The sequence below is a fragment of the Protopterus annectens genome, chromosome 4.part0, assembly GCF_019279795.1.
Source record: "Protopterus annectens isolate FY-2018-M chromosome 4.part0, PAN1.0, whole genome shotgun sequence".
NCBI lineage: Eukaryota > Metazoa > Chordata > Ceratodontiformes > Protopteridae > Protopterus > Protopterus annectens.
This window is the reverse complement of record NC_056733.1, coordinates 1499243036-1499268846: the sequence shown is the minus strand read 5'-3', so window position 1 is coordinate 1499268846 and position 25811 is coordinate 1499243036.

Below are 25811 nucleotides of genomic sequence, written 5' to 3'. Positions count from 1 at the left end.
GGATAAAAGAGTGCTTAAAAAAGTATAAGATACACCCCACACTGATCGATTATATCACAGTGACCATGTAAAAGTGGCAGACAACTTCACAATTAAGCCATGATAAAGGACAAATTGTTATCCCAGGGATAAAAATTCAAAGGGGGATATTCTGGGGTGACTCTCTGTCACTGTTACTATTCCACCTTGCCCTTAATCCATTAAACTGTTTATTAAACAGCTTAGGCCATGGCTATAATCTAGCTCCTAGCAAACAACAAAGTGTAAAGACTTCTCACCTTCTCTTTGTCGATGATTTAAAACTGTATAGCTCACCAGATGAGGAACTGAAAGCACAACTGCAAGTTGTCAAAACTTTTTCAGATGATATAAGAATGTCATTTGGTCATGATAAATGTACAAAAGCAACCTTTAAAACAGGAAAACTGCAATGCTAGGAAAACATCAGTTTGGGACAAGAATGTGATATAAAAGAACTTGAGCAAGAAGGAGTGCATAAATATTTGGGAATTGATGAAGGATCAACAATAAAACATGAACAAATGCGGATTAATCTTAGTAAGGAATACTTCAGAAGGCTTAAATTAATCCTGAAAACAACACTGACATCTAGGAACAAAATCCAAGCTATAAACCAATTTGCTCTTCCTGTTCTAACTTACAGTTTTGGAGTGATTGACTGGGCCCAAACATGTTGGCTAGATTAGATAGGAAAACAAAAAGGATGCTTCATGCTCACAAAATGATTTATACAAATTAGTGCATACTAAGATTATATATTCTGTGTTCTGAAGGACAGATGGGCCTCCTTGAAACTGATTATATGTATAGATCTGCAATCATGGGATTCCACACATATCTACTGACCTCACAAGACCCAAACGTAGTGAAAGTTTTGAAACATGAGGAGAATAAATCTAAGATGACTTCTCTGCTTAATTTAGCAGAGGCTTATCAGCGTCAAGCAGGAATGGAAATCAAACCAGAAGTAGATAAAAATCAGGCAGCAACTGAATGTGCCAAAAAAAAAACAAAAGAAAGAATATAAGGTTAAGGATCAGATGAGAAGGCAAAAAATGTGGAAAAAGCATAAATATAGTTGCAAATATAGAAAACATCTGGAAGAACCTCATGTTGATCAGGAATGAACACAGGAATGGTTAAGGAGAGGCAAATTCAAACCAAGAGATGAAAGGTTAATATTGGCAGCCCAAGATAGTGGGATGCATACACATTGGTTTATAAAGTCCAATGAACATGTGGGAGAAACAGACAAATGTAGGTTTGGTAAAACTGAATTGGAAACAGTTGCACACCTTCTTGCTGGTTGCGACATACTAATGGCAGAAGGACTGTAATACTGAAAGGCATAATAATGTGGTGAGACTGTTGCACTGGAGATTGTGCAAACATTAAGGTACTGAAGTGGCTGAAAAACACTGGAAACATGAGCCACAAAGCATCATAGAAAATAAAGAAGTCTACATCACATGGGATCATCCATTACCAACAGTTTAAAACATAGATGCTAGAAAACTGGATATAGTGGTTCAAGAAAAGAAGACAAGAGTAGCATTGATCATTGAAATTGCCACACCCAGTGACTATAGGGTCTTGTGTACAGAGAGACACAAAGTCATAAAATATCAGGATCTGCATACAGAAACAAGAGCAATGTAGAAGAAAGATACCCAGACAGTTCTAATAGTAGTAGGAGCAATGGGTCTTATAAAAAAGAATTTACAATCGTATTTAGATATGTTACCAATACATGTAACTCCATACGAACTGCAGAAGCAGTCATTACCAGGCACATTGCGAGTGCTGTGAAGAGCACTTTTGGCTAACATCAAAGATTGAAACAATACTAATTTCATTAATTTTAATCATGCTTTGACTTAGGAATGAAGTCCATTCCCGTCATGGTATTAGAAACCCAAAAGACGTGGAGAAATTAAAAATGACTGAAAACACTGTAAAAACATTTTTATATTTTTCTTTAGATATCATCCACCATTCAGACCAATTTTTGTAATGTTCTCATAGTAACATGATCTTCCCATAATGGTATTACTAATCTCTTTTCTTCTTCATTCCATGCTTTCTCATTTACCCTTTTTATTCCTTTGCCTATTTTTATAGAGTCATTGTTTTCCTTTATCTCTAGCCATACTTCAAGATGATCAGAAAATCCTGTTTCAACTACTTTCTCTTTTCTTATAACTAAACCTTCCAATACTATAAAATAATCTATTTCAGTTCTACACATACCCCTTTTGTAAGTCCATAAATTTTTGTCCCAAAGTTTTAACTTGCCAATTTTTATAACTTCTAACATTTTTCTTACATCATTTCCTTTCTTTTTATTCTTGCCTCTTAAATCACAGTTAAAGTCTGCTGTTATTATATTTATCACTACGTAGTCTAAAATCTGATGAAATAATCTTTCCCTTTCTTTACCATTAGTGTAAGCGTATAATGATAGAATTCTATATACTTGTTCTTTCAATTTTAAATCTACAATATTTAATCTTCCCATTTTTGCTGGTTACATCTAATATCTTTACTATATTTCTACAGAATATTCCTGAACATCTTTCATTTCCCAAATTCCAGATTATCTTTCCTCCTTGTAGTTTCTCAGTTTGTAATCTTTCTCCATTTTTTAGAAATCATGTGTCTTCTAATATAATTACATCTATATCACATGTATTACTCCACTCCAAAATTCCCATTCTTCTTACTATATTCTTAATACTATGCACATTTACAGAAAGTACTCTAAAATTTTCATTTTCTTTTTTTCTTAGATTTATGGTTTCAGAAGCTCATAGCTAATTACTAGGCTAGTGTTCTTAATATGCCATTCTAGGCCTAGCCAGATTTCTTCCCAAAGGTGAGAACCTCGCACAGTATGTTGTATCTGAGAGTCAAAAAACACTGTTAGCCAGCAGATGCGTGAATCAGTAGAAAAACACTAAATAGTATGTCGATAATACATATCCTTTAATAATCAGACCGGTTTCGGCCAAAAAGTAGTGGCCTTCATCAGTGATACACAGCAAAAAGTAATACAAGACATAGCTTGATTAATATTTATAAAAATGCCTGACCAATGAGAAGTGAAGCCTTGCATAATTAGTAATGGTATGTTCCCACTACACAAACAGAAAAAACTCATAATAATAATTATTAAGTCAAATTGTTCATAGATTCACCCCCTATTTTCATGTTATAATAACGTGGAAAATAATAATCTATAAAAATATTAATATAATAAAACAGAAAACACAAAATTAGTAGATAACACAAGTGTTCACAAAAAGTTGTTTGAATGTTGATGAATAGTAACCATAGTCTAGAATCTACTAAAGTATCCACAGAAACCTTAAATATATTAACAGAAAAATCCCTAGTTAAAACACATAATACATCAATGTATATGGTAGATTCACCACCGTTAGAGCCTTTAGATTATATAACATGGGAAAAAAGTATATGTTATGCTTGGAACAGGATAAATAAAACATAAATGCAACATCCAGGTGTATTGTGTCCAAAAATATGTATCTAAAGAAACAGAAAACACAAAATAATTTATAAACATTAATGTTCTCAATGAATTTGTGGTTTGGGATAAGCAATCACGATTGTCTGATATGTACTATGGTATCCACGAAAATCTGGAATACATAAAAATAAAAGTCTATTATGAAAACACATAATGTGACTATAAATACTCATGCAATCATGATATAATATAAATAATAGTTAATCATAAATGATCATTCAAACCTGGTGGGAAAAGAGCTCCCAATGTGGTGATCCAATACCTTTCTTTGTGGTTAAGAATACTATGCCAACCTTGCGTATTGTTCCGATCTCCTATGATTCTGTCAATAACCATGAATGTGTATTGTGCCTGTTTATGTTTCAAGGTATGTCGAAAAAGAGCATTGTGATCTTTCTTGTTCTTAATATCACTCCTATGTTCATTGATACGTGTTCTCAAAGGTCTAGATGTTTGTCCGACATAAAAAGCAGAACAGTGACAGGTAGCCAAATAGATCACCCAACTACTACTGCAATTGCCAAATATCTTGCAATCATACACTTTGCTGGTATTTTGACTGGAAAATTGTTTTGATTTGCGAATTTGTTTGCAAGACCCACAGTGTCCACAAGCAAAGGTTCCCAAAAGTTTGTCCCCGGACAATGTGAGTTGTTGGTATATAGCGCCACCACTTTCTTTATGTTTGAAATGACTAAATAATGAACCCAGAGTTTTACCTCTTCTATAGCTGAATTGACACTGAGACCCCAATATTGGTCTTAACTCATCATTGGCCAATAAAATATTCCAATGTTTATTGATGATACTACGAATGGCATTGTGGTTTCTACCATAAGTGGTGACAAATATAATGGAAGATACAGATGGTTCCCGAGGATCCATTTGATATTGTAATAGTGAGCTCCTATCCAAGCTGGTTGACCAATCCCTAGCCTTCAGTAAGTCAAGTTGTTTATAACCTCTGCTAACAAATCTCTGGAAGAGATCCTGACTGGCTTTCTCATATTCAATGTTGGTGGAGTTGATACGTTTCATCCGCATAAATTGGGACTTAGGAATGTTGCGGATGGTATGGCGTGGATGCATGCTGGATGCGTGCAATAAAGTGTTATATTGGGGATATTTGCGGAAAGTCCTGGTGTTGAGAGTGTGGTCCACATTCCTACTCACCGTCACATCTAAAAAATTAATAGATTGTAAATCGTAAGTCACTGTGAATTCTATACCCCAAACATTGCCATTAAGGTATCCCAAAAATTCCTGTAAATATGTGGCATCTGCACGCCACACCATCCAGCAATCATCTAGATATCTCCGCCAGATATCAATTTCCACCAAATAAATATTGTGTAATGGATCGTAAATCATACATTCTTCAAAGAAAGCCATGAATAGATCGGCATATATGGGAGCAAAAGAGGCTCCCATAGCCGTGCCTTGAAGCTGCCAATAGCATTCCCCATGAAAATAAAACACATTTTTGTTTAACACATGTTCGGTCATACATATAAGTAATGTATTGAATCCAGGGGAATACAAAGCAGATCGGTCTAACCAGTATTTTAATGCTTGGAGTCCCGCCCAATGTGGGATACTTGTGTATAAGGCCTTGACATCCAAAGAACACATAAGCCAAGTGGGTTCCAGCTGGACCTCCTGTATAATCTGTAAAAATTGTGTAGTATCTTGTAGTCTGGCCCTGACTAAATTCAATAGGGGTTTGAGATACTGTGTCAGAAACATAGATAGTGGTTCAGTCAAGGAACCTATACCAGAGACGATAGGTCTACCCGGTGGCTTGGAAAGTGATTTATGGATCTTAGGAAGGAGATACAAAATTTGTTTTTGTGGATCCTGAACCATAAGATGCATGACAGAAGTCTTACTGATAATCCCTTCTTCCTCAGCTAAGTTTAAAAAGGAATCAATTTCTTTTTTGAAAACAGGAGTGGGATCAATCTCCATGTGCATGTAGCATTTGGTGTCTGATAGTTGTGATCTACCCTCACTGAGGTAATAATTCATATTAACAACCACAACAGCTCCCCCCTTATCAGCTGGTAAAATAGCAATACTATGGTCATGGCGTAATTGTTCCATGGCTAATATTTCATGAGGTGATAAATTATGGCCCAGTATAGAGTATTCCTTATGTTCAAAATGTAAGTCCCTAAGTACTGATTGCATAAAAATAGAAACATGTCTATTCATGGGCGGCTGAAAATTAGATTTAAGAAATCTAAATTCTGTAGATCTTTGAGACTCACTGTTATGAAAAAATAATTTCAAGTTTAAATTACGACAAAAACTGTTAATATCATTGACAATATGGTATTCATTTGAAAAAAACCCTGGTACATATCCAAGCCCTTTATTCAATAATTGTTCCTGTTCAACAGACAAAGTAACATCAGACAAATTTAAAACATTGTGATATTCAGTGCTGGTTATGTTATGAATTTCTGAATGAGTCCCTCTAGGGAATTGTGTTTTGTGTTTATGTTTGCGTCCCCCTCTACGCCTAACACCATGTCTAAAGGGACACACATCTGAGTTCTTTTATGTATTGGGGATTCCCTATGTTCAGAACTGTCATAATCAGTAAGGGAGGAATCTTCCCCTGAGGTGCTTGTATTTGGTCTATCACTGTTTTTGAGAATCGACCTTGGTCGTTTTTTCGTCCTTACTGTTGTTGCGCCCTGTTCAGCATTAACAAACTTAACATGCCTTTGTACTTCAAATGGACGTCCTCTCTGATAATCTAGGCAGTCTCTATTAAATTTTCTAATTTTTCTTTGTTTGGTTGTCTCATGATTTGTCAAATCCTTTGATAGCTTATTAATGAATTGTTGGAAAGTAGGAAGTGACTCAAATTTTTTACATTCTTCACACATATTTTTGACTTCACTAATATTAGTATCTACTATTCTGCCATAGTATTGTGCAAGTATATTGACAAATAGCATGGATGCCTGTTACAAGGCTGCTTTCCATTCCAGATTGAGCCTGTCCTCTGGTCTCCCCACTAATGGTTGTAACCGGACCCTGAGTCCTCTGGGGGCAATGTTCTTATTTAAATAAGCATTAAACAATTTAAGGTGCCAAATGTTAGATCTTAAAGTTTTTAGTCCCTTAGTCAAGGACTGAAATGCCAAATCAATGTCATGGGGTAGTTGTTGTCCAGACTCAGATGGATTACTGCCTGGCGAGGACCCAATTCCAAACACACCAATGTCCTCCCGATCGGCACATAATCCTGACAATATTTTATCTAAATCCATGCTGTCAAAATTAAATAATAAAGCCTAACGTAGAGACAGAACCAGAGACAATATAAGACAACAACCAAACAGGCCAATCAAAAAAATATAATAAGGTGAATACTAATCAGGGCACAACAACAGCAAGGACCTATAGATAGAAATATATTATTAAATATAATTCAAAACATGTGATGGTCCAAAAACTGCACAATTTTAAGAAGCTACGAGTTATACATTGTAGCAACAGATCATAGGAAATATTTGCAGTGTAAAAAATGAGTATAATAATTATACCCAAAAGCAGATAATGATAGTGACCTCAGGTTTAAGAGAGATGTAACTTGGTATGCTGAAGCAAATGGGGATAAATTCACCTTCTCCCAATAAAGCTTACAATGTAAAGAGTATACACACAGATATTTCAAGAACAGTATACCTAAGCATGACAAAACCTATAGACTAGGTAACATATCAGATGAAAGTAAATCCAGATTGCCTAACCTATACTACATGTAACCTGATAGTTGTTACTGAAATGAAACATAAAAACAGTAGTAAACAGGTGAAGAAGGTCACAATGTTAATTCAAGGTATTCATCTATGTCTTTAGTGCAAAATTTATGCCCCTCAAAATATAGATATCAGGCAAAGACAATCAAAAAAAGAATATATTAGTATGTCTTGATGCACACAAAAATCCGAAAATCTCAATGACTCTTTCTTGTCCATGTACTAAAATAAAATAAAATGTCAGTGCTCCTGGGGAAATGTGAATATTCACAATACCAAAATCGTCATATATGGTAGTGGTAGTATGTCCATATATTCAAATAACAATCCAGCCGACGTTCAATTAGTCCAAATAGCTGTAAGCTGAATGTGAAACAAACTGCCTAGGAAAGGTGTCCCAATAAATGTTGAAAGTCTAGAAAGAATAACAAAAAATAGCCCAAGATCGTAGATGTTACACAATCATAAATAAATGTCCCAAAATCAGAAATACGATGTATATACACATAGATTGATAAAGCATTAAATAACACAACCTCAATCAATTATTGTCCACTCCAAACCACAAAAAGAACATGAAAATATCCATAGGTATATGAACACCTCCAGAAGTACACGTAAATGTAGTCCTGAAGCCCCGATGTAAAGGTATAATTCAAAGGCACAAATGTAGTGGAAAACGCTATCTCCGCCACGTATATTCCATGTAGATAAAGGCAAAAAATGGTTGAGCCACACTTCAACACGCTTGTTAAACGTAATGCGTGATGTTAGTTCCCCCGATGCTGTTATTCACATTGATTTGGAAAAAAAGTCCAAAGGAAAATTCACCCTTTGTTTTTTTGAAAACAGTACTAAACATGACCTTACAGCATAGCCAAAAGACTGCAATGGCCCAGTATCAGGGAAACGATATACATACACGTTGATGTAGTAAACAATAAAGTCTAAACCAGAATCCGTTCATGTTAGCTCCGAACCAAAAAAAGGACTTCACAACATCCAATATTATATAAATACCTCCAAAGAGACCCGTGAAAATAGTCCTGAAGCCCCAATGAACGGATATAATTCCTTAGGCCCAAACGTTGATGAAAAACGCTTATATCTGCCACGTGTATTACATGTCCATGAAAACGAAACAATGAACCTCACTGCAACACGCTATACTCGTACAACCGATGCTGTTGTTCAAATTAGCTTATTCTCATGAGCTTATATAAAAAGTCCAGGGGAAGATTCCTCCTTAGTTGAAAACAGTACTGAACACGACCCTACAGCATAGCCAAACGACTGAAATCAAACACTGTGCTACGCACGTAGGTACTGCACGGCCAGACCATACCAAAAAACACTGTTAGCCAGCAGATGCGTGAATCAATAGAAAAACACTAAATAGTATGTCGATAATACATATCCTTTAATAATCAGACCGGTTTCGGCCAAAAAGTAGTGGCCTTCATCAGTGATACACAGCAAAAAGTAATACAAGACATAGCTTGATTAATATTTATAAAAATGCCTGACCAATGAGAAGTGAAGCCTTGCATAATTAGTAATGGTATGTTCCCACTACACAAACAGAAAAAACTCATAATAATAATTATTAAGTCAGACACTCTAACCATTACACCAATCCCCAATTATTAGCTGTACATATTTTTTTACTCCCATCTCCTTTCTTTTTTTTTCTTTTTCTGTCTTTTACACTTTTACCAATATGATTCTTTTATTTTACTACCTCCCAATTTATGTCTTCTTCATCACTTATTTCAGAACCTTATTCTATGGCTTATTTTATTATTTTTTCTAATCTAAATTTTCTTCTATTTCTAATACTTATAACATTTCTTCTTTGTTCATTTTTCTCTCTTTCTTTTTCCTAACTCTTATTTTCAATTTTGCATTCTATGCATAAATGTCCATTTCATTACAGTGATAACATCTCAATTCACATTTTTTGCATCATGTCTGATTTCCCCAGAAAATATACCATTTTTTTGTCATGGTTACTTATCAAATGTCCTTCTTGTCCACAAAAAAGGAAAACATATTTTGGGTTGTCCCCCATATTCTGCAATAATCCTAGTCCCATTCAGAGTTATCATGGTTGGTATATGCACAATATTTTTCTCTTTCTATTTTTAACACAATATTACAATCCCTGCTACCAGTCATTAAACCCCTTTTGTCATAAACATTTGCAATGTCCAGTACTTATTTACATCCAAATGCCTTTCAAAGTATCTCTTTCTACCTCTGTTTGAAATTGTATGTGAATTTTCTTTTTTGTTTCCATGTTAAATTCTTTTATCACATAAAGGTTACATGGGTTACAGTCATTCTTTTTTTTTTATATTTTCCAAGAAAATTTTCCATTGAAAAAGACGGACTCAAATAAATGTAAAAAATCTCTCTTTGTTAATAAAAATAAATGCTCCAACTTCAAGTGCTTTTACACCCGAAGAAGCTATTAAATTGTTCCACACTTCATACTTGTTGATTTTTTTGTCTTCTTTACTTTGAATGCTTACAGAGTACTTCTGTTTTTCACTTTCTTCTGCCTTCTTTTCTACTACTCCCTTTTTGCCTTATTTTACTTACTCTGCATATGTTTTCTTTTCCATCTCACCACTATTCTTCACAATTGTCTCTGTATCATATATTTTCTCCATAATGTCCTCCCAGGAAACATTAACTTCAATTTCTGGCTCACTCTGCACCACAATGTCTTTAAGCAAATCATCCCGTAATCCTCCCAACCAGAGGTTTTTAATTTTAAATTCATCATTTGCTCACTCATCTCCATGAAACAAATTTGTTGAAAACATTTCCTCAAAATCCTACATACATTCTCTGGTCTCCATATTTGCTTTCTCCTCCATTTCTTTCACTACTCCAGCCTTTCCTTCTCTCTCCATCTGCTACCCTCTTTCTTCAGGCTGCTTCTGCACCTGGATCAGAAGCAGGAAGTGCTCCTCCAAAATGGGTCCCACTCACAACAATGACGAGTAGGGAAAATTCATTGATGCCCTGGTCAAATTTCCCCTAGTAATTTAAATAATACCTTGGGTCTCCCTTGAAAGGAAATTACTAGCTTAGTGGGACTAACCCAGTCAACAAAGGATAAAAAAAATATATAAAAAAAAATTAAATAAATAAATAAATTGTGTACTGATTCTGGGCTGATACACTTCCATCTGTATGCACATAGCAAAAAAAATCTGCTGGATCCTGTAAGGTGAATATACAGTTCATGTTATGAGATATTCTTTATCCTATAAAAAGTTCAAGAAAGGAATCCAGTGTCTACTCCTCCTAAGTGGTCTATATACCATGTCTAGTATATTAAAAGACAGACAACTGAATAGTCATTTTTCACTCCAACTCAACTAGTGCCTCCAGATGCTAGACTGCTACTGAAAGTTAGGCCACTAGAACTATAGGTGGGGGAAAACCCCACCAGGAGCCAGCAATACTTATAAGTATAATTTATACTGCAGGGAATGTATTCACTCTTTTCAATACACAAGAAAATATGAAGAGTGTTGGTAAAGTAGATAACATCAGAATACTTCTAAGACTTTCTTCAGCAACATACTATGTATGGAGATTTAAGAAACAAAAATGTAACCACATGTAAATCAGTAAGGATGCAATACTGTTGCATTTTCTTTTATTCTAACATAATTAACTTGTTTAAATAAAAATGACCAAATAATGATACAAATAATTTGAATAATTCAAAATACTTGTGTTTGACAGACAGTTTAAAGTGGATAAACAGATATAGAATTGTTTTTTTTTTTCTGCAAAGGGCAGAACTCCTTGAACACTCCATATGAAGGGTATCCCTCACACTCCTTCTGATAAATTATATTGTTATCTCTGAAACAGACGCATTTCAGAGAATGGAGATAAATTCCCTGTTTCTGTGATCTGAAACTGAAAGGCTATGCTATTGTACTCAGTAAGTGAAACAGTTTTTTTTCAGCATGGTCTGTGCTGTTTCTGCCAGAGACTAATTGTTCAGTGAAATTAAGAATCCAACAATAAATCTACTATTTTTTTTGTGTGGTGGAGTTTCCATTTGGTCATCTTAATTATAAAGCATAGAGTGAGATACTGCACTTAAAAGAAGCTCTGGAGTCAAAATAGATTCAAATGTGCATTTCATTGTTATAATTCAATTTTGTCAAAAACATAACACTGAATGCAACATGAAGTCCATGTAAAAAAGCAGAAACATCAAAGATCAAAGCTTGTCAAAGCATATTTAATAAAAACATAAAAAATACTATCAGGAAAATACTTTTAAACATTGCATCACATAGCCATAAAGGATTCAACACTTCTGTCACCCAATAACCCTTGCTCCAAACTTTAAATCCAGCCATAACCCAAGCCACATCTCTAGTAATGTTTACCGCATCTCTAATCGGATTCATACTTTTCAGCGATGTTTAGAATGCTGAGTGATAAATCACTTAATTCCCAAATGTCAAAACGGAAATAAAAAAGGAAAACAAAACACTAAAGACATCCACATCCCCAACTGATTATATCTATATTAACTGCAAGATCGCACTACAGTGGGGAAAGGGCAAATTCCTTGATCACGCTGTACCACAACACAGATTGTAGGCTACAGTTTACTTCTATATGTCGACATTTCCAACAACAATGGTTGGGTTTTGTCTTTACATCACTCGACATTTACAAATGTTGAGATTTTAACATGTACCCCTCTAATCCTAATGTCAATGACTTCTGCAAATATAAAAATGCATTGTACTATCTAACATTTTATTGTGATCTGGCTAAACTGACTTGGACTAAATTGTCACAGTAGAATGATTTCAGTAATGTTGTTTTCATTCACATGTCCTGCCTCCTTTTTTCTGTAGTAATATGAAAATAATATTTATTGTAATGGGTTACTTTGATGAAAAGTAATTTGTAAACAGCTTCATTTCACTTAACACAGATAAAGTATGAAATGCTGCTTTTCAAATTTTTTATTTGCTTTAGCTATATTTCTTGTACTTTGCTTTCTTAGTCTGGTAGATAACTGGAAGGGTTTTTCAGTTTCACTGCATCATGGTGATCTATACTTAAACAAGTTTAATGTATCAATATATATGGCTAATTTGAGATAGACATCAGTAAAAGTACATAAACCAAAACAATGCAGTTTCTGAGCACATATGCATCCTATCTGATTTTAACTCTTCTCTAGAAACTGAATGTCGTAAACCCATATCTGAAACAACTGAATGAAAAAGACTGAATCTGGCATTTACTTTATAACACTGCATATGTATAAAACAAAAAAAAGGTGTAAAGGCGGAACAGCAGAATAGCAGAAAAATGGCACAAATAAATAACCCTTCTGCAAGATAGTAAGCTCATCTGCTGTATGAGAGCTCTGTAACCGCACACACACACACACACACACACACACACACACACACACACACACACACACACACACACACACATGTGTGTCACATAGATAATATAGATAAATATAATGGCTGACAGAGGTCAGTGGGTTGGCGTTATGGGTTGGATAGTTTGTGAGTGCTTGGGGGCTAGGAATAAGCAGGTGGAGGAATGCCTAGGTAAAGGGATAACATTGGTGCTGTGCATATATGTTATGTATGGTATATGTGTCCTTTTCTGTAGTGTAGCGCTACTACTAGGGAAAGGGGTTTTCAAAAGGTAAGCTGCAGGGTTAGGATTAGAGGTATGAGCAGGGATAGGGTTAGGATTAGCACACGTGTAAGGTAGCACAGGGGAGCAAAGTGTTTCTTTGTCACTATTGTGTTCAAGATTTTTAGTTTTCAGTATTAACGAGTCTCTATTTTTTTCAGTATTTTGCCTGTTAATTTTGTTACATCAAGATTAGTAAATATATATGTGTGTGTGTGTGTGTGTGTGTGTGTGTGTGTGTGTGTGTGTGTGTGAGTAACAACAGAGGGAGGTGGTTTCCACCATATACAAGAGCAAACCTTACCCAAAAATGTGTACAAATGGTGTAAAAATGTTTATGGCAGAGTTGCAATAAAGTATTGTAAACAGAGTTGTTTCTTTAAATGAAGCCAAAGTTTTTTTTAAATTGACCTGCTGCTTTAAGAATGTACATATATCTATATCTGTTTATTTACTGAGCTATTAAATGCAATACAAATAGAGGACTGATAGAAACAGATCCAGACAGTATTTGCACTTTGTGAAAGGGAATTGGGTGTCCAAAGCAGCAGATTTCGGAAAGAGAAACAACCACAGTGAAAGAAGGCCTTGAAGAAGACACCAGAAATGTATGTGTACATATACACATATACATATATGTATTTGCAAAAGAAAAGGAAAAGCCATTTATGCAGTGATCCACTGTTGTATTCCTGTAGGTATGTTGTGGGAAGACAACTAGTCAGAGCAGAATGTACACTTTCACAAACCCACATAATAAAAACATGAAGTAATCCTTTTTTGAGCTGTAAATTGTCTGGTTTATTCAAGGTAATGATCACTTTAATCTATCAGCCTTCATTAGATACAGTGTTTCTTAGATCAGATACAGTATCTGTTGAAGTCTGATAGATGAAGGCACTCAATGCCTTTAATAAACCATTAATAATTTCAATCTCAAAGAAGGATTTGTTCATGTCTTTATCATCTGATTTTGAGCGGTAGTGTTGTTGCCTAGCAGCAAGAGGTTCTCCTGTTCGATTCTCGGCTGGAGTGCCTTCTGTGTGGTGTCTGCATGTCCTCCCCGCAGTCGTGTGGCCTCCAAAAGACATGTGTGAATGGGCGTGCCTTCGCTGAAGGTTGGGCATTGGGCTGGCAACTTGGCACCATAAAAATCGACTGCCAATCATTAGCGGACCGGAGTTCCGCTGTGGCGACCCCTAACCGGGAAAAGCCGAAAAGACAAACAAACATACATTCTACTCTGGCTAGCTATCCACCCACAAAATAACTACAGGAATACAACAGTAGATTACTTCAAACAAAAAAGGCCTTTCCTTTTCTTTTTACGTGCTGGTGCCAGAGAGTACCAGCCAACTCCTTGAGGTTTGGAAAGTCAAGAAGGGATCTATTCCACAAGAGGTAGCCCATACTTGTTTATCTCACTCTCTCTCTCTCTGTGTATAGATTATATATATATATATATATATATATATATATATATATATATATATATGTATATATATATATATATATATATATATATATATATATATATATATATATATATATATATCTATAGAGAGAGAGAGAGAAAGATATAGATATACATCTACAGCTATAGATATGTATGTATAGTTTACTATGGCATGGTTGAATGGGCTTACTTCGAATTATCAGAAAACCATGTACACCGAGTAAAAATATTAATTTTTGTAAATGCGGAAGAGCGGAATGTCGAAAATGTTGAATGTCAAAAATGGTTTGCATGATAAAGCGCATTCAATATTTTGGACATTCCCCTCTTCCACCTGTGGTGGTAAGCTTACCTCTACTACCCCTGCACATTAAATATACCAGCTCTGAGATTGCACTACAGTGAGGAAATGGGCTACTTCCCTGTTCCTCACTAAAGCGCGACCTCACTCCACAGTCTTGGTATGTCGCTTGTCAAAAGGTTGAGTGCACCATGTAACTCGACTAACCTCGGTCGACCACTCTTGGTTCGATTTCCTGTCCCTTGGAAACCGTGATTTCGTACATCGGCCATTTGATTGCCTGCCATTCAGGAAAGTCATAGTAAACCGGTATGTATGTATGTGTATGTATATATATATATATATATATATATATATATAGATATATATATATATATTTATAGGGTTTCACTTCAGAATGTCGAGTTACTGAAAACTCGAACGTCATATGGTCAAGACCATATGATCGAGTTTTCAGAAACTCGAAATTCTGAAGTTAAATAAAAAAAAACCCAAAGACATCATTTACCCCTGCACCCTCCGTTGTTAAATATACCATCTCTGTCATCGCACTATAGTGAGGAAATGGGAACTCTCCCATTCTGCGCTTCTGCATACAGCACAGAACGGGAGATTTCCCTTTTCCCCACTGTAGCGCAATCTCGGGGTTGGTATATTTAAGTAGGGGGGTGTGGGGGGTGCAGCCTCCCATGTGGAGGGTGCAGGGGGGCTTGCCCCCCACAAAAACAATGTCTTTGGGGTTTTTTTTATTGAACTTCAGAATTTCGAGTTTCTGAAAACTCAATCATATGGCCTCGACCATATGAAGTCTGAGTTTTCAGTAACTTGACAGTCTGAAGTGAAGCCATATGTATATATATATATATATATATATATATATATATATATATATATATATATGTGTGTGTGTGTGTGTGTGTGGGTGTGTATATATAGATAAATAGTTATAGATATAGCTATAGGCCTGTTTTAAAACAGCAGAACACCCAAATGTTGATATGAGTAATGTTTATTTAACATTTGTTTACCAGGAAAGTCTGACTTGGAACAAAGCCAATTTTCAGCAGAGGCCCAGGGAGAAATGCTGCAGGTGCATGTCTTTGAAACATAGGAAGAAACCAGGGCACCCAGAGAAAACCCACATGAATGCAGGCTCTACACAGAAGGCACTCCATCCAAGAATCAAACTGGAGAACTTCTTGCCGTATGGCAACAACACTACCACTGCACCACTGCACTATCCGATATTGACTGAAAATAATTGAAAACATAAGTCCACACAAGTCGACAATGTAATGCACATGCCCTGAGAAATAACCTTAAAGCATGTGACTTAAAACCAATCTTTTTTGCAGGGGACAAACTCTCCTTCTCCCCACATACACCTGCTATATATTATAACTTCAAAATTCCACAATACTATGAAAAGGGAATATTCTCCAACCCTGGTACTGTAGCATTCTCACATAACTGTTGACCATCTGTTTTGTCACCCAAAGTGCGGCACCAAAACAGATGTCATTGTTAAATTTAGTTGACTGAAAAATGGCACCAAGATTCTTTTTTTTGGACATGTATACCATAGGATTCCACTGAAAATGGTATTTCCCAGCCCAACATTCCTGGTTAACAAAAGTAAATAAATAATAATGTGCACATTTTCCAAAGGACATTTGTATACTTTTTTATTTACACTGATCTCTGACCACTGTAAGCCTATGTGGGGGGAGGGGTGCCCCTGACCCTTTTCTTTTATATATACTGCCTCAGGGAAGAGGACTAATCATAGACTCCACTTTCCCAATTTTCGTCACTTGAAGGTCTTGATATTTTGATAATAATCACATGAGCACACACATTTGGGCAGCGAGCATATCACAGCCTATTTATCAAAGAATGGCCACCATTGAGACCCCTAGTGACTGCATTATCAGGAAACATCAAGAAATTGAAACAACCAGTTATTGAGTAACCACACAAACTGCAGGAATTACAAAAATGTAAAACACAAGATAAGCAGTTAGGCAGAGGAACGCCCCTCCGGTCTCCTGCTACCTTTATATACTCTCTCTGAAACTGCACAAACATGAAGAAAGGGAAACGGTTGGTACTATCTACTATCAGCACTTTCATCTTCTTCATGGCTGCAAACCTTCCTTTTAGACAAGTACACGAAACAATAGTGCGATACAAAGCCTTATATCGCCATTTGTCTTTGCCAAGCAGGACATTAAGTGAAAGGGATCAGTCAGTGTGTAGCTACTGATCAGGTCTTCTTTTTAGCCAGAGCAGAAACATCCTTGGCACTCACTAGAAAACCTGCATAATTCTAGATCCCAAGTAACTGTTGTGTAACATAATGCAGCCGTAGGTTATCAGTTAAGGTAATAAAGAAAGCATTGTTTCATTTAAGACCAGAAGATTAGAGCAAGCCAGTGCTATTACATCATAGAGTTATTTCACATCCTGTTTGTTTTGCTTCCGGAAGTAAGATTCAACAAATAACCCCCCCCCCCCCAACACACACACGCACGCACGCACATGCATGCACGCACGCATACACGCACACACATACATTCACGTTGTCCTGGGAAAATATATGGTTACTGTTGTAGAAGATCACCTGTTCATCAGTACAAAACAGAAGAATGTGAATGGTGCACTTTTAACTACAAATACCCAGTGTCACTTCTTTCATAAGCCTCACACCATGCCGCTACAATATCATGGTGATAATTTTTTTAAGGTAAACTACAGCTCAGCATAATATCACTGGTGTATTTACAGGTGAGGTCAGAGAGAGTCTGACCAAAGGGGCAATTTGCACCACCTTAGAATACGCCTTTCATGTTAATGTAGGGGTATTGGCAAAGTTAATCAATAAGCAAAAGGTAATCCAAAAACAAAAATGTCAGTTTTTAACTGGTGTCGCGTGTAGTGAGCACTGCTGCAGTTTCATAATTCTGTAGCTAATGCTAAATGGCTTCTAATTCAAGCTCAGGAGGAATGATATATTTATGCACAACTTTAAAAAATAATAAACCTGAGCCAGTACATTATCACTAAATAGAATTATAATGCTGAAAATATTCAAAAGATCCAGTGGTTCCGCTCTGAAGAATATTTTTTGTCCCTTTATCTCTGCATTCTAGCTGACCATCCTTTGCTTAGATATGCCATTCCTACATTGAATATCACCTGTTCTATCCCTTCCCACCCTACATAGCTGAAGAGCAGGTCCTCAAAGCCTTCTCAAAGGCAAAAAGCCTGTATGAGACTAGATGACATCCTAGGCTTTCTAAACAGGCTAAAACATGAGCCAGCATCACCACTATGTACCCTTTTCAAACATAGCCTTAACCACTGGCTTTGTTCCTACAGAATGGAGAACAGCAGCAGTTATTCCCTCCACAGAGATGGCCTCACAACAGAATCAGGGATTTATCCATAATCCTGACCAGCCTCATCGGTAAGGCCACGGAACTTATTGTGGACCTTGTCAAAGAAGACACAGGTGACCTCCAAACCCTGGATCCTACCCAATTTGTCTTTGTGACAGGCTGATCTTGCCTGTTAAATATTGTGAATTTTATTGAAAGTGTGACCAAGGCCATTGACGTGGGCAAATCTGTGCACACAGCGTACCTTGACCTAGCAAAGGCTCTCGACACAATCCCACATTCAGACACTACCAGTAAACTTGGCAAACTGAATGTAAACCCCTTCGTTGTAAGATGGGTTGCCAACTGGCTCACAAACCGGACACAGACGATCAAAGTGGATGACTCCATATCAGCCAGCAGACCTATTACCAGCAGGGTGCTGCAGGGGTCAATGCTGGGCCCCCTACTGTTCATTATATACTTTTCAGAAGTTGCAGTCAAAGCTAAGGGGTTGTGGCTGATTAGGTTTGCAGATGACTGTAAACAAGGTCTGAGCGAGACACTCCTGGAGTATACTGACATCTGGGGGATTCAGTGGCTGCACCAATGACTGGTGTATTAGTCACATTCTTAAACTGAATGCAAAGAAATGCATCATCATTCCCTTTGGCACAAAGTCCCCTCACACCATCAAATCAACAGCAATACCCGAAGTACCCATGACGTGGTAAGAGACCTGGGATCACAAGTTGAGTGCATACTTAACTTCGACCACCATGTGTCTACTGTAGTAAAGAAACAGTTTACGTAGCGCACCTGATTAATAAAGGCATCGCCTCAAGAGCAAAAATTATAACCCCCCCCCCTGTACCTGGCACTTATCCAGCCCGTAAATGTCACATTTGGCGTGCACCATACTAAGCACCCTCAGCAGTTGGAGATTTCAGTAGTTTCTAACAGAAGATCAAGGGTCTCCAGCTTGTGCTGTACACTGACTAAAGTCCCTGTCACTATACTCCATATCGTATAGACTACTTAGGGAAGACTTATGCCTGGCCTACAGAGCACGAGACCCACACCTAATGAACTTGCTACATATCTAAATCAAACAGGACTAGGGCTGTCCTTTCCAGGGACCTAAATATGGCCTGCAACTTAAGACATGCTGGAGGGACAGATTTCTCCCAACAACTACTGTGTCTTTGGAATAGGCTGTCAATTCATGTGAAACAGAACACCTCTGCTGAAGAGGAACCTGAGTGAGTGGATGGGACACCATAAATTTGTACCGGGGATAGTGCCCACAACTCTTCTGGGACATGGGCAGTCATCACTAAATGCAATCTGGTGTTGACTGGCACTTCTATGGTATTGCATGGGGATTAAATCCCTAGACTTAAAATGGCCTCTGTGTCAATAGCCTAGTAATCTGTGGTCCTGTTCTCCACTGTGTCCCAGTGCAAACATTGGTTCAGTTGTAATTCATCTTGATCTGAATCCAAAGTACTCATCCTCCTCACTTTCTACCACTCTCTGTATTCATTAGTCACCCTTTCCAGTACCTCTCATGCAGAATGACAGGAGTTTTGATACCGCTTTATTACCCACAGTTGTGAATATCCCCTTTGCTGTTGTACATTGCAGTAGGCATATCAGACCTGGAGAATAACCAGTGAGGGTTCTCAGGAACAATTTCTTCGTAAAGCCCCCCACATGTTGGTCATATCTGCAGTAACTTGTCTGAGCCTTCCACTTTCCATGAATTTATCTTCCTTGGTGCATTCTTTACTTCGAGTGGGTATGCCTTCCTCTTTCATTGTAGGCTGCATTTTTGACACAGCTGGGAGGGTGGCCTAATGGTTAAGGTGTTTTCCTTACAAACACAAGGTGCAAGGTTTGAGTCTCACAAGGGGTAATTGGCTAGGCTTAAAATGGCTCGCAAGGGCAGTTAGCCTAGTACTAACCTATAAGGCTGGGAACATATCAGTGGTAGACTGGGAAGAGAATGTAAAGCAGATAATCTGGCAGCATTACATGCTGCATCCTGTATTGTATGCCACAAGAGTTTTGTATGCCGTAACTAAGAAGTGCTACTCATATCACATGCATCACCATATGTAATTTTAGTAAGCTTTGTGCTTTCAGTGCCGACATGCTAATAGCAATTTGTTATGATTATGACACCATCTTCATTATAAAAGATATGTCATATCACAAAAAGAAACCCCTCCCTCCTGCAGAGTGAAATCCAGTAAATCCACTACAGTGTTGTACAACACTGAAAAGTCATCAGAATAACACCTCTACATATTTGTAATATTTGTTTAGATAATTATTGTAAAGTAAATTCTGCCCAAGCATAAATGTGAATATGTAGGATTACAGCCAGCACCAATCATAGTCCTTTTTAACTGAATGTAGCATGTACCCTTAAAATAAAATAAATTCTTCATTAATTGCTCAAGTAAAAGACTGTTGAAATCAGGGTATACAAAGCAACATTTTGTAACCAATATTCTACTGTCAAAATACTAACAGTTGATCTGATGAAGTCTGTGTACTACTGATGAAAACGTACTAGATTTGAAGAGTTAATGGTGTATTTTAACTGTGGCTGTTGGAGTGGATTTTCATTAAATTTTGGAGTTTTACAGTGGCTACGGCTCATCCAAGTGTTCCTTATGGATTACTAGTTGTGTTTGAATGCTTTTATCCTTCTTTTGTTTGATTTTGGTAACAGTTGTAGAATGTAGTTTAAAATGCTTGTACATCTAATGTGCACAGCAAGGTAAATGTTTCAAGTTGTGCCTCTGTTGTAAGTTGTAAGAATTGTGTGGTAACCTTGGTTCTGGAATAAACCAAAGAGAGAAATGCTTTAAGACATAATTCAAGGAAGTCATATAAAGGTTCTGTGACATAAACATGACTAAATATTATGGGGCATCCAGGTGGTGGTGCATATAACGTTTGTGTATCTTTGGTAATAAATAATGTTTCCAAATATTAAGATCAGATTACTACTGATTCTTTACACAGACATCTCTAATAATATCCCTTAGTACAGCTTCCTTCAACACAGTATTGATTTATTATTTAAAATACACTCCAGATCTAGAGGTAAACATAATAACAAGTGTGGTCAGATAACTGATGCAGGGATATAGTATAATATAATATTCCTTCCTATCCCATATTTCCACTACACCTCCATTATCTACGTTAGCAACTACAAGTGTGTCATTAATTTAAAAATTGTTTAAAGCAACTCTTTCATCACTATTTAAATTATGAACATAGTTTTTAAATATAGTGGTCTGACAGATTTAATTTAAAACAAATTGCTCAAAAGCCTGATAATGAAATGGTAGCGTGACTGAAAACTGGAATACCTAACCTTAAATGTTACCTTGTCAAAACAGTTTCAGGCATGGTAGAGTCTGCATTCTGGTAGATACCAACATTTTACATTCAACAGTCTTAAAAATTCTTTACCATCTAAAACCATATTATTTGTAGACAAGTAAAAAAGATGCATAGTTTAATCCTTTTATTAATGACAGAACATTTAGTTGTAATAAAGCCATACTAAAGACATTACCTAATGTGTTATTGAGTTAAATTAAATCTTCCTGTTCATCATGTGAAAGAAAGTCATGAAAATTGGATGCATGTATGTTTATGATTTCTACTGTCCCTTCTAAAGGGTGCTTGGATGCAGAGTTAGGCTGATTTAATTGTTAATTTGTAAGAAAAGAGTCAGAATCAAATTCTGTATAACTGTTAGAGGAAATATCCATTACATTTGAGTAAGAACTGGAGGCTACATTGTGTAAAATGATATATAAAAATGTAACTGCTTCCAAGTAAATGGCATATTTTTCTGATAATCCGACAAATCTCTGGTACATTTCTTTAATTTCCACTTTGCCCAATCCTTTTCCAGTTCTCATATTTCTTTCAAATACCCATCATATAAATGATTGTACTGAGGGCCTGAGAAAGAAACTTCTACAGTATTTTAAGATTTTTTCACAGATTCATGTAAATCAATTAAACTTCCTTAAAGTAAGACAAAAAAATCTTTACAAACATTAATGAAGCGTAATTTTGCATAAAATTATTAGAACCTACCGCTGGACTCAGATACACTATTCATCCTCCAACTTTCTCATGTGTGCCAGCCCTAACCCTAACACTGTTACTGCACCAAAACCCAGAGCTAGAAAGTACAATAAGAAAAGCCCTTTCCCTAATAGTACCCATTATTCAGATCAAGTATAAGTACTGTAAGATTTTATTTTATTTTTCTTTAATTACTGGAAAAGGAAAGTATTTGTTTTTTTTTTTCAATCATTGTGGTTTCAGGAATTTCTTGTTTTAAATATCCTTTAATTTCAATGTTTATTTTTCAATTTTGTGTGGTTAACATTCAGAAGTATAGCTGGCTCAACCAGTGCCCTTTACTGGTCCCACTAACTACCACCCCAACTCCTCTTCTTTTAGGCTTGCCACCTATACAGTATTTTTCTGGACTATCCAGAAATCAGACTGATTCTCTTGTAGTCCAGAATGTACTGTACAAGCTATAGTATTTTGTTTAGAAGCATGGACAGAATAACGGAGTTTGTTAAAAAGCAATATCTGACTATTTTTTTTTCACAGACATCATCACTAAAGCGAAGTGGTGGAGTCTGGGATACTTTATAAAAAAAGAAAAAAAGAGTACTACAACATAGATTAGCTAAATAAAAATGGACTAAAAAGGGAAATTCTGCCCTGAGTGGATGTGGGTCGATATGTGTTGAGCATGGGCAGAGTTACAGTTAGTGGAGGGGGTGTGGCTTCAGTGCAGTTTTCAGCATCACAAGAGGTGGCAACCCTATCAGCTCTTCAAGTGAAGAGCAAAAACACAATAACCAGGTGACCAGATGCATGACCCCCCACCCCAGCTATTCGGGTCCAGTTCCTGTGCTCTGCCCCCAATCCCTATGCTTCACATTTTAGTAAAAAAATTAATTTCTTATTTTAAACTATAGCATACTGCTTGTTACACATGTAGCAAATAGTTGCTACAGTTTATATCCTATCTGTAGTGAGTACTACAATGCTCAGGTTTTAGTTAATAAAAATTTATTTTTTTCCCTTTAACTGTAACAAACTGCTTGCTACAGTGTAGGGATGTCACATCAACTGTCACCGTCTTTCTCAGTTCAGTGCCACTGTCCCATCATTCTTCTGTGGTCATGCCTTACTGTCATAGGTCTTCTCTAACTCAATCCATCCATATCTTTGCTGGACACCATTGTTTCCTCTTGCCTTCTTTCCTGTCTCTCCTATTTATTTTTAACCAGATTGTCCTCTGGTTTCCTGTTTAAACCAGCATAATATGTTCTCTTTCATCTCCTCTGCAACTGGAGCTACTTCTGCCTTTGTTCTGATGTACTCATTTGTTCATTGGTCCCACAGTGTGCATCCTATCATCTTAGGCACTTCATCTCCATCACCTCTAGCTTCCTCAGCTGCTCTGCCTTCACTGTCTTGATTTCTGTACCATATAGTAGCACAGGTTGCACCACTGCTTTGTACACATTATTTTTCAGCGCTTCCTTGGCATTCTTCTGTCACACACTACCCCTGAAACTCTATGCATGGTGGCTGCAGCCCCTCTGATTCTAATTGTCATGGGTTTTATCACTAAATCTGACAAGATCTCTCACTGTCCTCTGAAGCTTCTTCCTCACCACAATTCTAACACTATTTCTCATCTGTCCTCCCTTGGAGTAGTAGACTCTGGCTCTCAAGCCAAGTGGCTTTACTGTACTGCCCTTCTATCTGGTCGCCTGGATACACAGGATGATCAACCTCCTCCTCACCATCATGATATTGCCAGTATCCTGGCAGATTGATTCAGTGCCAACTTCACCCCCCTCTCACCCTCTAAAGGGCCCATCTCAATACCGAAAGATGGTCAAATTCTGGTAATAATGGCCACACAGGTAAAAAATGCACTCTCCAAAGCTAAGAATACAGAATCCATGGGACCAGACAACATCCCGGGTTGTGTACTACATGTACTACAAAATGAACTGGCACCTCACCTAAGTGTCATATTTAATCATAGCCTCACCTCAGTCTTCATGCCCACTGAGTGGTGCACAGTTACAGTTATCCCACCTTGGATCCTGGGATCTACCGCCCCATCAGTCTAATGAGCCTGATCTGCAAGGCCATGGAACATATTATCATGGAACGTATAAACAAAGACACTGGCAACCTTCAAACACTGGACCCCACCCAGTTTGGGTTTGTGAAGGGCCGATCTTGTCTCCTGAAACTGACTGACTTCTTCAAATCAGTCTCCAGAGCTGTGGATGAGGGTAAGGTGGTCCACACAGCCTATCTGGACCCTTGCCAAGGCCTTCATCACCATCCCCTACTCTGATATCATAGATAAACTTAGTACGCTGGGCATTAATCCCTATGTCACTCGATGGGTTGCAAACTGACTTACTGACAGAACCCACACTGTAAAAGTAGCCGACTCCAAATCCAGCTCCAGACAAGTGACAAGTGGAGTACCTCAGGGTTCAGTCCTGGGACAGTGCTCTCACCTTCAATAAGCACATCACCACAACAGTCAGGAAATCCTTCTATGTGGCACACCTCATCACTAAGGGCTTTTCATCCAGAAAAAAGGAGGTCATTGTCCCACTGTACTCATCCCTCATTAGACCGATTATAGAATACAACGCCCTGTTTGGTATGTACCTCTCAAGACATCTGCAACAACTGGAAAGGCCACAGAAATACCTCACTAAAAGAATCACAGGCCTAAAGCAGATACCCTATGCTGACCGCCTAAAAAAACTCCAGCTATATTCTGTCGCATATCGTCTACTCAGTGGTGATCTCTGCTTAACATACAAGGCCATGTCAAATCCAGAGCTGCTGGACATGCTACACTTAAAGAAATCCCTGTCTCTCAGAGCCACATGCTCCAGGGATCTAAATATCGCCATCACAATGAACAAAACATGCTGGAGGGATAGGTCTCTGACCCAGAGACTCCCCAGACTCTGGAATAGACTGCCCATACATGTCAAGCACAGCGCCTCTTTGGCCCTCTTCAAAAGGAACCTTGATGATTGGATGGGAGACAGGAAATTCACCCTGGGGATCACATCAGTCACCCTGCTAGACAGGGGTCCAGGGAAGTAAATACTGTGGGAAAAAAATAGCTAGGGAATTGTTATGGCTAGTCTTGTATAGGCCCTGGGGCCAATAGCCTAGTACCAACATATGAACCTATGAATGTATGTCATGCACATCCATGCTGCATCCTGTCAGTGAACATATGAGTGTAGTGATCCTTTGTTCATGTTGGCAGGTTAATTAGTTTTATGTCCAGCTTCACTCAACAGAGCTATCCCAGGTAACACAAACTGGGCAGGTGGACACCAGTTGGCCAGTAGCTTATTGACCCAGGTCATTTGGGCGTTATAAGGGGCACACACTGGTCAACAGAGGCCAATATTCCCTTCTCAACATTAGCATGCTTCCCCTGGTATATGTCATAGTAGACTGATTCCACAACCAACTTATCACTGCC